The following is an 18,071-nucleotide window of genomic DNA, read 5'->3' as shown; positions in this document are numbered from 1 at the left end:
CTTGACAAATTATATATATATATATATATACATATGTATGTATATATATATACATACATATGTATATATATATATATACACACACACACACATACTTACATACATATCCTATATAATAAAAAACTTAATATGCAAATAGACCTAATGGTGGAATGACCAGTTGCGATGATATGCAGTGACCACCAGGGGGCACTCAATATAGGAGCTGTGCCCTGATGGTCAGTGCGCTCCCACAGGGGGAGTGCCACTCAGCCAGAAGCTGGACTCGCTAGCAGGCTCAAGGCTGGCAGTGCAGCGGATGTGGTGGCAGCCTCTCCCCTCTCTGCAGCAGTGCTAAGGAGCAGCAAGCCGGGCGGTAAGGAGTGAGGGGTCCCGGACTGCGAGAGGGATGTCCACCAAGGGCTCCTGGACTGCAAGAGGGCGCAGGACGGGCTGAGGGACTCCCCCCATCCCCCCAGTGCACGATTTTGTGCACTGAGCCTCTAGTACATATATATTGTCATCAGACTTCAAAGGCTGCCGAAAGGAGAGTATATTTGTTCTCTATTGTTGCTGTAGCAAATTACCATAAACTTGGTTGGTTAATACAACACACATTTGCTTTCTTACAGTTCTGGAGGCCTTAAGCCGAAATCAGTTTTACTGGGCTAAAGTCAAGGTGTGGGCAGGATTGGTTCCTTCTACAGGCTCCAGGGGAGAATCCATTCCTTGCCTGTTCTAGCTTCTAGAGGTGGTCTGCATTCTTTGGCTGTGGTTGCATCACTTCAGTCTCTGCTGCTGTTACCATAATGACTTTTCTTCTTTGACTTTCTTGCCTCCCTCTTATAAGGACTATTGTGATTATACTTAGAGCCCACTTGGATAATCCAGACTCATCTCCCACCTCAAGATCCTACTTTAATCATATCTGCAAAGTCTCTTTTGCCATATAAGGTAACATTTATAGATTCTGGGGATTAGCAGATAGATATCTTAGGGGGAAGGGAGGATTCTTCAGTTTACCACGGAGAGCAGTATTCTTTGTCCCCAAATTGGAAGCATGCAGATGACACATACCTGATTGTAGCCGAGGACATGGGAATTCAAGGGTAGATGGGAAGGGCTAGGAGAAGTAATCCTCCTTACTCAGTCTATGGAGAAACAGATACCTGAGAACATTCAAGGTGGAATAGATATTAACAATGGCAGATTCACCTTAATCCCTTCACTTTTGAAGTTCTCCCTTGTATTTGTGCAGCTATTATTCCACATGGAAAATACTAAGTATAAGAAGTTAGAATTCCAGCCCAGCTGGTGTGGCTCAGTAGTTGAATGTTGAGCTATGAACCAGAAGGTCATGGTTTGATTCCCAGTTAGGGCACATACCCAGACTGAAGGTTCAATCCCCAGTTGGGGCACATGTGGAAGACAACTAATCAATGTTTCTCTCTCTCTCACCCCTCTTCCTCTCTAATTCCCTCCTTCTCTTTCTTTCTAAGCATGTCCCCACCAGACTTGAAACCAGAGGAGCAGCAGGCAGTGGCAGCTCATCCCAGGCTAACTCTCTGTATCTGTCTGTAAGGCCCCCTTTTATTTTACTTTCTAGTGAGCTAACAACAGCCCCACCTTGTCTCACTTCTGTCACTGTGACTTTTACTTCTGAGTTCACTCAGCCCTGCGTGGCTCACTTCTTTCCTATAACTTTTCTGAGAAGCCAAGGCAGCCCCTCATAGGCTCTCCTGTTTCTTCTTCTACCTGAAGCTCTTCCCTTGTTTCACTGTTCCCAGCTTTGACAAATATACTCTCAAAATCACCTGGACTCTTGTGAAATCTTTCCTGCACAAAGTCAAGGATCCACCCACTACCAGCCAGCTTGAGGCAGACCTGCTCTGGGCCCAGTCCCCAGTCCAGTAACATAATTAGCACCCTCGCTTCACATATTTTCCCCTCAAAACATTTTTATTTTTTTCTTTATTAATTAAGGTATTACATATATGTCCTTATTCCCCCTATTGTCCCCCCACCCCCTTCCCCTCAAAACTTTTCGTAGAACCTCCAAATGTTACAGCTGCAAGTAGCCATAGACACTTAGGGTCATTTGGAGGATAGGAGTGGGGGAACTAGGAGGTGAAAAGGGTATTTTCCAAGGTCAAAGAGAACCTAGTAGAGAATGGTATGGCACAGAGTACAATTTAACTTCTCAAGAGTCTCCCTTTTGCTATTTGAAGTTATCTAAAGACTCTTAATGGTCAGAAAAACAATATTTGATTAAATGGGAGGTGAACACAGTATTTAAGTGACTTCTACAGATGCTGCTATAAATACGAATTGAATGAAAGTCCTCTAGTAACAAGTCATGTGGTCCTTTAGACCTCTGTCCCTTTAAGCCTGGAGCTAGGAGAACAGTACTGATTACAGAACCCATTTTAAAGATGAGACCTACTATGCTAAAACTGTTTTAACTGTGGCTCTCCAGAAGGAGCTTAAGTAGCACCTAATATTTTGTGAAGTATGGAAATAATCTTACTTAATTCTAATCTCCAAAAATAGTTACATTAGCCACCAGTCACTTTTAAGGAGCTGTGCAAATTTGCACTTTTTTTTTTTTTTTTACAGCATTAACTAACATTTAAAAATTAAATAACTTAGAAATAGTTACCATTTTCTGCTGAGTTCCTGACTTCCTAGGGGGTGCATAAAAGGGAAGGACAAATAAAACCCAATTCAGCAGGTCAGGATCTAAAATTAAACCATGAGTAAAATGCAGAGGGTGCAATGTTCATTTTGTTCTGTACTGTAAAGCAGGGCAAGCTGGATGTTTTGTCTGGAGTGATATGTTATTATATGGAACAGCTTCTTTTCATTGTCTAGGGAAAAAAACAATCATTAAACTTCAGAAGTCAGGTTGAGTAGAGATTCCAACATAATCCATTAAGTTTATGTATTCCAGGAGTTAAGTATAAACATTACTATTTAATACAGCTTCAATTATAGTCTCAATGTGGTGCTAAAAACTACTCTTTCCTCCTAGACTTTCCTGGTATACAGAGATGTGCTTATATAACTAAAGCACCTGCTCTTAATGAAGAACACCCTATGAACATCTCTCCATTCAGAATACCCGTGAGTATGATGTGTAAAGAAAATAGTTATTGCCCTGGCCGGTGTAGTTCAGTTGGTTCAGCGTTGTCCGGTGCACCAAAAGGTCGCTGGTTCAATTGCTGGTCAGGGCACATGCCCAGGTTGCAGGTTCAACCCCCAGTCACGGTTCATGTGGGAGGCAACCGATTGATGTTTCTCTCTCCTTCCCTTCTTCTCTCTAAAAATCAATAAAAACATTTAAAAAAAAGTTAGCACACATTTCAAATTGTTTCTTCAGCATCATAAGCACATACAATATATGGCCATAGACAGTATCCTAGTTCAAAAACAAAAACCAAACATAAAGATACCCAACTCCTAGCTATAAAAGATATTCGTGGGACAATCACAGAAACGTGCATGTGTACTGAACATTAAATGACATCAGGAAATTGCTTTCTTAGGTGAGGCAGGCTCAAGTGTTTAGAGGTGAAGTATTTTGATGCCTGTAACTTATTCAAATGGTACACAAAAAGGCATATCTATTTTCTGTATTTTTGAAATATTTCATAATAAAGAATTGTGGTGAGGGGAACAATTAAAAAGTTCCTTAGCCAAGTAACATCGTGCCCTTTGGTTTGCAGCGCTGTTTTGTTTTGATTGCTGTGGCACCGCAGGTACCACTGAGCAGAGCATCTCTGCCCCACGCAGGCGCAGGCAGCTCCTAATCCCACTTAAGTCCCTGGGATTCAGCAACAACTGCTCGCTCGCCCGCCCGAGGGGGAAAGGCTCACGCCAAGCACAGTCTTTTTTATATTTCTACGGTCTTACACACGCGTGCACTTTCAAAACGCAAATTAGTTTGCTTTGCCTTTTCTAGCAGTCATATCTGCATTGGGGGACCCCTATTTCTTTTCTTTTTGCCAATTAGACCCGAGCCCCTGACAGAGAGCATTTCTCTCTCTCTCTCTCCTTTCTTTCTTTCTTTCTTTTTTTCTTTTTAATTTAAATTAACATTATATTCAGAGGGCCTTTCTGGCCAGTGACCACACTCTGGATGACTTTATAGAGGACTCTTTTTGCCCAACCATCCACTGTTGAGTTCTATTCCGGTTTGTTTGTATTTAAAGATTCTAGAAACCGCTAATCTCATCCTGCAGCTAAGGAAGAAAATCCTGGGAGAAGCGCAGAATCACAACTTTATGCTCTTATCATTAGCCCGACTTTTTAAAAAAGTGAGTATCCTTTTGAAGGTTAGTGAGCACACTGACAAGGCGGTGCTGCCATTCCCGTTCCATCCCCACTTAACCTTCCCCACCCGGCTGGTCTCTCCGCCCGCCCCCGGCCCGCGGCACCCGGGTCAAGTCGGCTGCTGCCCCGCTCGTCCGCGATGGCCGCGCGGCCGCCACCATCTCCCCCGGGGTCGGCAGTTGCGGCAGGTGCCCGGGAAGGCTTCCGTGGGGACTGAGTTAGCTTCGGGCTCAGGGCTGGGAAACCAGCTTGGACTCGGGGCTCCCGCAGAGCGCGCCCGGGGCGCCGGCGGGGCCGCCCGGGGGCCCAGCGCTAGCTCGAGGAGCCTCCTGACCCAAGATGGCCCCGGCGCGGGGGGCCTCGGGGGCGCCATCTTGGTCAGGCCGAGCTGCGGCCGGCGCCCGGCGGAGGCTGGCAGGGCTCCCAGACCTCAAGGTCACCGTGAGCGAGCGATCGGGCCACGAGGAGCGGACCCGGCCGGGGTCCGGGCCCCGCGCAAAGGCTCGCCCGCAGGCTGGTGCGGCGGCGAGCGCTCCGGCGCTGCCTGCAGCTGCTGGCGCCCTCGGAGGAGCCGGCGCGACGGAGCCGGGGGCGGAGGAACCCGAGCACCTGCCGCCACGGCCACGCCCGCGGCGCGGGGGCGCTGTGGCTCCGGGCGGAGGAGCAGCCGAGGCCGCGGAGCCGGCGCGCGCGTCCTGCGGTCCCCGGCGCCCGGTGAGCCCCCGCCCCTGCCCGCGCCCCCGGCCCCGCCCCCGGCCCCCGGGCGCTGCGCTCTGCGGGGTCTCGCGCGAGGTGGCCGCCTCCCGTGCGCGGCTCCCCGTCGCCCCCGCGCTGCTCTCGGGGCGTCTGCGGGCGCCCGGCCTGGGGCTGTGCGGACTCGCGGGCCGGGGGTGGGGCTCGCTCCCGAGCCCTGCCTCCTGGGGGCGATGCTGCACTCGTGAGCGCCGGGCTGCGCTCGCGTCCCCGCACCTCGCGACTGGCGGCGCCCGCGTCCCGAGCCGCCCGGGCGGAGAGCCGCCTGGGTCCTTCTTCCTTCCCCGGGAGAGAAACCGCCTCTGGGGTTTGGTCCCATCTTCTCCGCAGATCATAGGGTGCAGCCGCCACTGGCCGAATACTCGTGGGCGAGTCGTCTCCTGGTTGTACGTAAATGAATGGGTTTCTTGGAGCTACTTAATTCTGCCTCATCTGTAGTATTTACCTTCTAAAAATCCATTCCAACAGGTTTCTCCCCTTTTATCTTGAAAGTTAACCAAGGAATGGAAACGAAGAGAAAGAAGCATGGAGCGGGGTGGGGCGGGGCGGTGGGAGCCGGCGCTGCCTGGGTCTTCTGTACTGTGGTTGCTTGTTGGTGACATGGGGCATGATGATGGCAGGCTTTTCAGAGCAGGTATTCAGGTGGGGGTCCCTCTCCCACCCGCACTCCCTGGCCCCCTGCACCGAGCTCGCCAGGGTTCTCGTGCTTGAGATAAATACGCGTCCATAGGCTGCGGAGTCTGATGCATCACACCTCCGTTGAACCTGGAAAATATGTGTCAAGGGAATGAGAAAAGTTAAGCTTTAAAACCCCATTCAGTTCTTGTACTTGCCTTTGCTGCAGGTTCTGGATATGTTATCATAGCACCCCCTCTGCTTTGCTTGAGCTTAACGTCAAGTGTTCGCTCTTTGATAACTGATTCATTTATTGAGAAAGTTATTCCTGACATAGTGGCTCTCTGAAAAGTAAGAATAATTTCTGTTCTTGTTAAAAATGGATATCTAGCAGTTCCATTTTCGTTTTCAGTTGCATTGGTTTTGATTTCGCCTCAGACATCAATGTCTGTTAGAAAGAAGTTATATAATCTTTAAAAAAAGAAAAGGTTACCTATACCCCACAGTAGTCTGATTTTGTTGCAAGGAAATATTAGGTCTATTAGAGAAACTATAGGGCAAGTGTACTTGTTTAAAATAAGAATTTAAGAGAGAGATAGACTTCAGTTAAAACTGTTTTAAATTAAAATGTAGTCACATTTTTCAGAGATTTTATTTCATTACATTTGCAGGCATTCCTGCTGCAGGAATTTTGGTAAGTCTCCAAGGGACAAAAATATTTAGTGTATTTCTCATACCCTTATTTTCACTGACAATTCCAAATTATATTGTGTTGCACAATTTAATTTTAAAACTGGCCCAGTTATGAATGTGTGAAGGCTATTTTAATATAAGCATTCCATCAAAGGGTTTTGGTTGTGCTTTATTTGACACAGTAATCCTCCTGTTTGAAAAGGGTATTTTTGTTGCTTTTGGCATTTGTGAGTTTGGGAAACCGAGGGGATTTTTGAGAACATTTTTTTCTGTGTTCGGAAAAGTACTATTTGCATTTAATTTTGTTGTTTCATTCTGCTTTTTCTTTGTGGTGGAAGAAAGCTCTGGATAATGGTGTGTTTTTTCCCCATTTCATTTCACTATTTTTAGGTAAATTAGAATAGATGGCTGTAGCTGGAGGGCTGTGTTGATCCGGGCATTTTAGATGGAAATGCATACAAGTAAAAACTGTTTCATTGAAGTATTGGGGACGTGAACTTTCACTTGCACCTAGTTAATGGTTAACAAGCCTTGGTCCTGAAGGGAGATAAGGGTCTTATAGACTTGGCATTAGAAGAATCACCTATGTGATTTCCAGCATGAGATTTAAGTAATATACCATTCTAACTGCTGTAATACTAAAGCATCCTACCTGTCTCTAATTTATAGTGCTTTACATGGCTTCTCTTTTTAATTTAATAACTATTGTGTATTATAAGTATTTTATTAACAGTTTTTGTGACATATATGTACTCATATATCCTCAGGGAGTAGTTTTGTTATATCAGAGATACCGTCTTTTGCCAGTTCAGCTGGTTAAGTGAGGTATTATAACTTTATAATTTACAAAGTTCTTTCACGTATGTTTAACTATATTTTTAGTTTGATTTTATAAACATACAATATGTGAGATTGTTAATCCCATTCCACAGATGAAGAAAACAGGAAACTGAGGGGCTGGGAGATTTCAGTATTTTATTCAAGGTCCCTTAGCACAGCAGCTCTAGCCTTTGGCAGAATATATACACCTCTTAGAAAGGGGTACTAGTATAGCCAAGATAGCGTGGTATGGATCAGCAAGCCTTGGTCTGCAACACAGCCATAGATTGTGCCCGTGAACAGTTGTAAATGGTCAGTACCATTGGTTATGGAGGCACAGTACCATTGGTTATGCTGGCATATAGATGGATGAGCATAAATTCAAAAGCATGATTGAAAAACAATTCAGTATGTACCGGCTACTTAGAATAATCCATCTTTTCCCTTGAAGGCAGCAATTTTTTGTTTATCTAATTTGAGGTCTTTCCCAGATTAAAGAACACTAACATATTATACAATAAATACCTTTAGATATCTTTTTGTAATCCCTTTTAGTGATAGGAATAAAGTTGTCAAAATAAAGAAACACCAAGCTTTGTCATTGGCCCTCCTTAAACTATGGACTTGTTTGTTTTGCTTACAAGACCCAATGCTGGGACAACTAGACAACAGCAATAATTTGTTATGAAACCTGTTTTCTGAATTTTGAAAGTCCTTCCAACTCCAAAAATGTTTGTCCTCTTTTTAAGTTACTGTGATCATTTCTTTGGCTTGTTTAGAGAGTTCATGAAAACAAATACTTTATATATTTAGAATATTGTGCAATTTTATAGTTGAAGTACCTAATGACAGCTTAAGGAATTTGTAGATTCAACGTCGTTTAAAAAAAATTTTTTTTTATTGATTTCAGAGAGGAGGGGAGAAGGAGAGAGAGATAGAAACGTCAGTGATGAGAGGGAATCATGGATGGGCTGCCTCCTGCATGCCCCCGACTGGGGATGGAGCCCACAACCCCGGCATGTGCACTGACCGGGAATCGAACCGTGACCTACTGGTTCATAGGTTGACGCTCAACCACTGAGCCACGCCGACAGGGCTCAAAGTCATTTTTTTAAACTTGAGGCCAGTTTATCTGTTTATGATATAAACTAAGTACAATACCTCACGTGAGGTGAAATGTGTCGTTCATCTTTCCTTGCTGACCATATGCTCCTTTGGTTCTAAGTGTTTGTAAGTGTACTTCGGATGAGAACATGGCTAATAAACAGTTCAGGCTCCATCACCAGCCAGAACTGGACCCCTGGAATGGTGTAACTGTGACTTGACTTCATGTGTGAAGGGGCCCCACAGAGTCCTGGCATGTTCAGGTTGGAAAGGACCTTTGAGCGTATGTGCCAGTCCAAGCTCTTTAAACTTACAGATGTCTTGTTTCTACTTGTACAACAGTTTTTAACCTGTCATGATGTCACAAAACTGAAACATCAAAATTGGACTTTTCCACCATTTCACAGAGATGAGATACTTTAGAATTCTTCGGTGAAATTTGATTCTTTTCTCATTCTTTCCTTATATAGTGTCTCAATTTTACAGTATATATGTAGATGAAACACCCAGTGTGTGTAAATGTGTGTGTGCTATTTGGAGCCCACCCCTTTCTTTTAACTGGCTGCACATACTGAATATCATCACAATGAAGGATTTGACAAACTTTTAAAAAATTGTTTTATTTTAAATTTTATTTTTATTGTTGAAGTATTACAAATGTCCCTCCTTCCCCCATTGACACCCTCCTCCCCTCTTCCCCCCCTCCACAAGCCTTCACCACACTATTGGAATTTGACAGACTTTTGGTATTCTCAGCAACATTCTCTTGGTTAAGTATGATTATATAGAGCTGTATAATTTCTTTTTGCTAGCTGCTCAGATATCTTAAAATCATACTTTATAATATGCTCATCTCCAAGTTTGAATACACTGCTCACATTTTAATAATTTTGTTGAAGACATAACTATGCATTTATATTGGTACCCGGAGGTCCAGGTTTTCCTGGAACTAAGGGGGTTCCCAGGATGCAGGACTCTCAGTGCTAAAACTGGGAAAGTCCCGGGCACACTAGATGTGTTGGTCCACCTACCTGAAGGTGTCACTTTGTGGGGCTAATTAATAAGTCTTCCCTTTTGGGAGGATAAAATGCCAGGTGGTTATATGCTGGATGAACGTAGACATCTTTTCAAGGCAGAGAAAATATCTTCAAGGCCCCATTTATTTTTTCTGTTTATTTGACTGAAATATAGAACTGATTTTTAAAAATCTTCACCTGATGATATGTACATTGTTTCTTGAGAGAAGGAGAGAGGGGGCGGGTGGGGGGAGGAGAGAAACATTAATGTGAGAAACAAACATTGGTTTGCCTCCTATATGTGCCCCGACCAGGGATCGAACTGGCAACCTTTGGGTGTATGGGAGGACACTCCAACCAACAGAACCACACCGGCCAGGGCTAGAATTTATTTTTTACATATTATTGGTTCTTTTCTGTGTAACTAATTGAGAACAATTTACAATGAAATAGAATAGAACTTGTCCCCCAAAAAGTATACGCACTTTGAATGATTATAAAGTCAGTGTTTATTAAATACAGTTCATTTTCAAAATTTAAAAGAATCTACAGAAATGAGTAATTTTTTTTTTTTTTTTTTTTTTGTCAATGCCTGTTTTCAAACTGATGACCATTCTGGTCCAGGCACTGATGATAACGTGAAGTAATGGAATCACAAACATCAAGAATCATTTTGTTCAGTATTTTTGTGCCCTCAATTCGTTGACCGTTGCTGGTTTTGTACTGTAAACTTTATCTTTTATGTATCCCCATAAAAGTCTGGTGGCACTTTAGGATAATTTTTCTTTGTTCACAGCTTAGTTTGCCTTCACCCATTATTTCAAATCAGTTAAGCCTGAAAAGGAGTGGACATTAAGTAACTTATCAGCTGTTAAAGTGCATATACATTTTTTTGGGACACCCTATAGTTATATCACCACCATCAATACGGCGATTTCTAGCTGGAAAGCTGGGAAGTGTCCTTTAGCTGGTGCATAGCTACCCTAAGTAAAACGGGGGTTCTGTTACTGAGGAGAAAAGGGAAACTAGATTTTATGGTAGGCATCTTCTAGTCCAGGGGTGGGCAAACTTTTTGACTCAAGGGCCACAATGGGTTCTTAAACTGGACCGGAGGGCCGGCACAAAAGCACGGATGGAGTGTTTGTGTGAACTAATATAAATTCAAAGTAAACATCATTACATAAAAGGGTACGGTCTTTTTTTTTTTTTTTAGTTTTATTCATTTCAAACGGGCCGGATTCGGCCCGTGGGCCGTAGTTTGCCCACGGCTGTTCTAGTCTTTATGACAGTGTCACCACTGTTACCACCATAGAGTTCAACTAAAAAAGTACTCCCCGAGGTTTTTCAATTTTTATTTCTGTAATTAGTAGAATTAGTGGGAATGTCCTTTGTTGAGGTTTGTCTCACTGCCCTTTGGTTACTTTTGCTTCTGTTTTAATTCAGTTCCCAAGAGAGCTTTTCAAAAACAATTACTTTATCCCAATGAAAAGTAATGAGGAGTTTATAATGGCTCCTAGTTGTTATTTATTCATCCAATAAATATTTATTGAGTACTCATCATGTAGGCAATTGTGTTTCCTTTTTCCGCTTTGGCTTCCTGTGCACACAGAGTCGAATTTGTGACTCAGCTGGACTGTATACAAGTCTGTGACCTATCCAACTTTGTCCTTAGCAATGTAGTCTTCCCAGTCCCAGACCTGTGAAGCCATCTTTGGGTTAGGCCGCCTCTGTAACTTGTAGTATGGGACAGGGAGGAAGAATAGGTGTTTTGATTGGCAGGTACCAGGCTGGCATAAATTTGGGGTTACCAGAAAGTCCCTTAGGTCCTTCCTAAATGCCTGTCCTACCTTCGTGCCAATGACTAGTAACAGTTCGTAACCTTGCCTTGGTAATCAGAATCACCCACAGAACGCTTAAAAACTACTTGGGAGTTTCCACCTGACATTTTGATTTATATCCTCAGGTGTAGCTTAAAAAACTCCACAGGTCCCCAATTTATAATGGTTCAGCTTATGATTTGTTTAACTCTACGATGGTGCAAAAGCAATACACATTCAGTAGAAACTGTACTTCGAATTTTGAACTTGTCTCAGACTAGCAATATGCGGGGGGATGCTCTTTTTTGATGCTGGGCGGGAGCATAGCTCTCTGTCAGCCACCCAATCATGAGGGTAAACATCGAGGCTCTACAGTGTACTGTGTTGTCAGCATTTTTGTTTGTTTGTTTAGTTCAGTGCCTCAACCATTCTTTTTTTAAAAAATATATTTTACTGATTTTTTACAGAGAGGAAGGGAGAGTTAGAAACATCAATGAGAGAGAAACATCAATCAGCTGCCTCCTGCACACCTCCTACTGGGGATGTGCCCACAACCCAGGTACGTGCCCTTGGCCGGAATCGAACCTGGGACCCTTCAGTCCACAGGCCGACGCTCTATCCACTGAGCCAAACTGGTTAGGGCGCCTCAAACATTCTTTAGGGTCAGTGTGCTTTCAGCTGTGTACATTAGTGGTGAGTACTCAACCAACCATTCTGCTTTTCACTTTCAGTACAGTATTCAATAAGTTACATGAGATATTCAACACGTCATTATAAAATAGGCTTTGTGTGAGATGATTTTGCCCAGCTGCGGGGAAATGTGTCTGAGCACGTTTAAGGTAGCCCAGGTTAAGCTATGATGTTCCATTGGTGTATTAAATGTGTTTTCAACTTCTGATATTTTCAATTTGCAATAGGCTTATTTGGACGTAATCCTAGTGTATGTGCAGCCAGCATTGAGAATCACAGGTTTAAAGCTTTGCACCCAGCTGCCCTCCTCTGGGGAGGAGTCCCGATTGGTCCTTATCAGTCATACTGGAGATCAGACCCGTCCTTGAAAATGTTTTGATGACTGAAAAGGAATTGGGAGAGCTTTGAGATTAGTCACGTCACTTGAGTAGGAGATGTAAAACACTAATGCTAAGGAAACGTTTGGAGCAGCGGTCGCCAACCAGTGGTCCGTGAGGTCTGAACGGTGGGCGACTGCTGCTTTAGGGGACATTTAGCTACAACTGCCCTTGCTTGCCTATTTTGCCTGTTTCTGTTGTAGGAAATTTTTCCTTTGATGCAAAGAATCTTGGTAATGGGCCCAAGCTCTGGGGGCAGAGCTGGTTGTAGATGTGGCTGCTGTTAGTATCCTGAGTTTGCACATGTTTGCTCTCTGTGGGGACAGTAAGGGGAGAAGATTATTGTTTTCAGAACAGGACACTGTCAAGATTTATGAGGACCTCCTGGTGAATCCAGGGGAATGGGTGAGGCTGCAAGGACCTGTGGGGTTGTATAGGTTCCTGTGGGGAATTGTGGTTTCCTGTTTGTGTGTGAATTCCAGGAATACCAGGGCTTCTCTTACTCAAATGTAAGAACAAAAAACACATTCCAGAGTTTATTCCGTTTCAGTTTATTCATGCTGTTGCCCTCCATGTAGAAATTTCAAAATGGAATGTGTGTCCCACTAACCTTACTACACAGTGTTTAGAACATACTAGAACAGCGGCTTACAGTCATCGAGGCTGGGTGTGTGCCACACTCTGGGCTAAAGATTATGTACATTTTGTCCAGCAACCCAGGAATAGGCACCAGACAAGGAAACAAAGACTTAAAAAGGCTGACAAGGGTGCCACGTTGAGAAGTATTTATTTTCAAATGTTTTAAATCCTTTGGCTTCTCTTCTTGGTAGTGAGATTTCAATTATATCCATATTTGAGGTGCTTTTATGATTTACTACATCTTGGCATTCTCCCTCCCACTAGTTTTATTGAGAAATAATTGACATCACTGTATAAGTTTAAGACGTACAGCATGACGGTTTGATTTACAGGTATTGTGAAGTGATTACCACAGTATGTTCAGCTAATATTTATCTTACAGATATATTGTCATTGGTGAGAATGGCACCAAGTGTCTGACTGGTGGGGTCCGACCAGAACCGGGTTTAGTAACGTTGGTACTTGAGTTCTGGCTAAAAAAGGAATTTAGAGCCAAGACTCAAACTATAGGAGAACACTTATTTAGAAAATCACAGAGGTAGAAGTAGTCATTTGTAGAAGAAATGGGCTTAGGAAACGAGTTATAGAGGCAAAGGAAGGGCCCTTGAAGCTTAGACGTGAGGAAGACCAAGGTGAGGCGCTTTGGAAGATGGGGAGCGGGAGGAGGAGGGAAAGGCATGGTGTGCTCCCAGGAGGGAGCATGCTGGGTCCACACCTTACGGGTTTAAGGGTGGGGTCCTTAGGGGAGGTCCCAGGGGGAAGATCTCAATAGAAAATTCAGCAGCTGGGGGATAGGGGAGGCTAGGGGACTGTCTAGGGCGGGGGGATAAAATGGATACATATGTAATACCCTTTGTAATACTTTAAGCAATAAAAAACAAACAAACAAACAAACAAAAACAAAACAAAACAAAACAAAAAAACAACAAAAAAAAAGAAAATTCAGCAGCTTTCCAGGTGTGTCCTTTCAGGGTCCTGATCGCCACTGATTGGTGCCAGGGCAGGGGGTCCGTAGTCAATGCACCTCGTCGTGAGGTCAGTCATGGCGTCACTTGTCTGTTTTTGCTGCTTTTCTGGGCCTGGAGCTGAAACACAACTGAGGCCTAGATGCTATCTCTAGGGAGGAAAAGTCAATGGGTTGAAACCGAATTACTAGCACATGACCAGCGATATGAAGTCAGGGGCTCCAAACCACATGACTAGTGGTAAGCTAGGGGAGGAAAGGCCACCCTGGGGATGAGGTCTCACACTACAATTGTCTGTTGCTGGACACCCAGGGCTTGTGACCTTTAGCATCTAGCCCCTGGTCCTTGCTTGGCTCATGGCTGTCTGCCTGCTAGATACAGTAAAAATAAAAACGTTCCCAGGCTGGTGTGGCTCAGTGGGCTGGAGCATCATCCAGAAGGTTGCAGATTCGATCCTTGGTCAGTGTGTATGGGAGGCAGCCTATCAATGTTTCTCTTTCTCTCCCCCTCCTTCTCTTTCTCTCTCCTTCTCTCTCTCTCCCCCTCCCTCCCTCCCTTCCCCTCTAAAAACTTGCCCTCAGGTGAGCATTAAAAAAAAAAAAATCTTAAAAAATAAAATAGAAAAAACTTTCTTAGATACTCTCTTAACAAATTTCCTATTTATCTTACAGTAGTGTTAACTATAGTCATCATGTTTTTCATCCTTACATCCCTAGTACTTATTTATCTTATAACTGGAAATTTGTACCTTTTATCCACCAGTTTCCCTCCCCCCTACTCCTTTTCTGTGAGTTTGGGGTTTTTAAAAAGTTCCACATATAAATGAGATCATACAGTATTTGGCTTTCTCTGTCTGACTTATTTCATTTATCATAGCGCCTTCAGGTCCACTCATGTTGTCACAAATGGTAGGATTTCTTCATTTTTTATGGCTGGATAAATATTTCATTGTATGTGCATGCCACAGCTTCTTTATGCATTCATCCATCGATGGACACTGAGGTGGTTCCCATGTCTTGGCTGTTGTAAATAATGCTGCCATGAACATGGGGGTGTGCAGATATATTTTCAAATTAAAATGTGTTGGTTTTTTTTGCTTGTTTCTTTGTTTTTAATCCTCACCAAGGATATTTTTCCCATTGATCTTTAGAGAGAGAGTGGAAGGGAGGGAGGAGAGGCAGAGAGAGAGAGAAAGAGAGAGAGAGAGAGAGAGAGAGAGGGACATCGAGGCATCCATGTGAAACAGACACATAGACTGGTTGCCTTCCACACGGACTGGGGATTGAACTTTCAACCTTGGTACATGCCCTTGGCCAAAATCATTACCATACCCAAGACCCTTTGGTCCAAGGGCTGGAGCTCTAATCACTGAGCAACATGTCAGGGCTCAAATTAGTGTTTTTATTTCCTTTGGATATAGTCCCAGAAGTGGAATTGCTGGATCATATGGTAGTTCTATTTTTAATTTTTGAGGATCCTCTATACTGTTTCCATAGTGGCTGCACCAGTTTACATTCCCAACACAATCTGCAAGGCTTCACTTTTCTCCACATCCACATTAGTATTGGTTATCTCTTGTGTTTTTGTTGATGGTCATTCTAACGTGTGAGACTATATCTCATTTGTGATTTTAATTTGCGTATATCTTCTTTGAAGTGTCTAATCAGGTCCTTTGCCCATTTTTAATTGGGTTATTTGTTTTTTTGCTATTCAGTTGTGTGAGTTCTTTATTTACAGGTTGCTTTTTTTTTGTTTGTTTTTTTTAATTGATTTTGAGAGAAAGAGGAAGGGAGAGGGAAAGAGAGAAACATCGATGTGAGAGCATTGATTGGCTGGCTCCTATAGAGCCCACAACCCTGGCATGTGCCCTGACCAGGAATGGAACTGGCAGCCCCTCGGTGTCCCAACCAACTGAGCCACACTGGCCAGGCGTGAGTTCTTTATGTATTTTGGATATATCTGATAAATGCATCAGATATGTGGTTTACAATTACTTTTGCTCATTTCATGGGTTGTCTTATCACTTGGTTGATGGTTTTCTTTGCTGTGCAGAAGCTTTTTAGTTTGATGGCAGTCCCACTTGTTTTATTTTTTATTTTGTTGCTTGTGCTTTAGGTGCCATATAAAAAAATTATTACCAAGACCCTCGTCAAGGAACTTGATTCCTGTTTTCTTCTAGAAATTTTATGGTTTCAGCTCTCACATAAGTCTCTTGATCCATTTTGAGTTCATTTTTGTGAGTGGTATAAGAATGGGTTCAGTTTCATTCTTTTACAAGTGAATATCCAACTGTTGCAGCACCATTTATTGAAAAGCTGTCTATCCCTGATTAAGTATTCATGGCTTCCTTGTCAAATATTAGTTGACTTCCTGGTATCCTTAAAATACACTGAATTGAACCCAGAGATCTCAAAGTTTCTTTAAACCTCAAGATCCTGTTAGTTGACATTTTGGGGGTGTCTCAGGCCTTCACTCTGAACCTGTCGTTACACTGTCAGGAGATGCGCTGAACAGGGTCAGGCCCAGGGTTTTGCTTCCTTGTAAAAACCAGCGTTGTGGGTTTGTTTTTTGGTCACTTACCTTTTTCTCACAAAGGACCTGCAACGCTGACATCTAGAGCAGAATAACGCCTGTCCTTCTGTCACATTCATTCATAAAAGAGTCAGGGCTCAAGTAACCTCTGTAGTGACTTTCTTGCTTTCTGTTACCTGCTCTGTTGATATCAGGGCCTTTTAACTTGTTGGCCAAATTCATAAGGTTAGGAGCCTTTTCAGTGTCATGGGCCTCTGCGGATCCCGTTAGTATTATGTAGTGACCTTCATTGTCTCTCGTTATGGCCTTCATTTTGAAGTCTTTTGTCAGATACGAGTATTGCTTCCCCAGTATTTTTTTCGTTTCCATTTGCTTGGAAAATTTTTTCCATCCCTTCACTTTCATTCTCTGTGAGTCTTCTGTTCTGAGGTGGGTCTCTTGTAGACAGTATATATATATAATGTTTTCTTATTCATTCAACTACCTTGTATCTTTTGATTAGAGCATTTAAGCCACTTACATTTAAGGTTATTATTGATAGATACTTAATTTATTGCAATTTTTATTTTTTATGCCTATCTTTCTCTCTCTTTCCCTATTTCTCCTTATTATCTAGTTAATAGCACCACACATAGAACCCACTCTTCCTCATGCAGATATAAGAAAGTCCAAACCTGTAGAGAATTTTTATGAGTTTATTTGAGTCAAACTGACAATTGCCAGGAAGCAAAATCTCAACAGATTGAGAAAATGCTCAAGAGAATGGCAACAGTTTTGCAGCATATTTAAAAAAATATATTTTTATTGACTTCAGAGAGAAAGTGAAAGAGAGAGAAACACCAATGATGAGAGAGATTCATTGATCAGCTGCCTCCTGCACTTTCCCTACTGGGGATCAAGCCTCTAACCCAGGCCTGTGCCCAGACTGGGAATCGAACCGTGACCTCCTGGCTCCTAGGTCAACACTCAACCACTAAGCCACACAGGCCGGACTGCAGCTTTTATATACTTTACAATCAAAGGAGGAGACCTAATGGGGGGTATGTGAAATTCATTGGTGATAGATTAAGGAGGCAGAAGAAAGCAAAGTGGGGAAACCTCTGAGATTGGATAAAGAGTGAAACAGACAAAACCTTCTTTTACATTGGTGGGTGTAGCGTAGTTTCTAGTAACATTTACAGCACGTAGAGATGGCATCTGGGGAAAAGATAATTGAGGGGCTCTGTGGTCTCCTGCTCTGGTCCTGTTGGTGTACCCTGAGGGTCTGGAAAAATGGGATTACTTTGACATTCCAAGGGTATGTTATCTTAGATGCAGAAAGACAAGGTAAAGATTGACCTTTGTCAAGGAAGCTACAGGCCTGGGATGTGATGACCAGCCATGACTCACTTTGTAGTTAGTAACCACGTGGCTACTTTCAGGTTCTGAGTTTGTAAGGCCCACCATGCCACTTCCCTGAGCTTGTCAGGTTTAGTAAGTATGTGACCCCTTTTTGGTCCACACTCATTTCTAGTTTTCCTGTCATTTAGGATGACTCTTGTGAGATTGTGGCTGTATCCGTTATCGGGTGACCGGAAGGCTGATAGGACCCAGCCCTTGGGCAGGCTCCATACATCCCCCCAGCTGAGGCTTACTCTGTCCCTGGAGTACCTTTTGCACACTCACCAAATGGACTTCCAGTACTTTTCCTCCAGAAGAACAAGTCCGATGGTCACGGTTCAGGTTTTTATGTCCTTCTGT

At 43.3% G+C, this 18,071-nt stretch overlaps 1 protein-coding gene across 2 annotated transcripts in view; it reads left to right on the top strand.

Moving 5' to 3' along the window:
• The first annotated feature begins 4,668 nt into the window (after positions 1-4,668).
• The window catches only part of NAPEPLD (N-acyl phosphatidylethanolamine phospholipase D), a 36,935-nt gene continuing 23,532 nt past the window's right edge, over positions 4,669-18,071 (top strand). Inside the window, exon 1 of one of the 2 annotated variants that reach the window (XM_059712759.1) lies at positions 4,669-5,025. The gene's annotated coding sequence lies outside the window, so the exon portion shown is untranslated. Of the gene's footprint in view, positions 5,026-5,108; positions 5,451-18,071 lie in introns of those variants that run through there. The other variant, XM_059712760.1, reaches the window with a different exon arrangement.

Source organism: Myotis daubentonii, chromosome 10 (genome assembly GCF_963259705.1).
Source record: "Myotis daubentonii chromosome 10, mMyoDau2.1, whole genome shotgun sequence".
Lineage (NCBI taxonomy): Eukaryota > Metazoa > Chordata > Mammalia > Chiroptera > Vespertilionidae > Myotis > Myotis daubentonii.
This window is presented reverse-complemented; position numbering and strand designations above follow the sequence as displayed.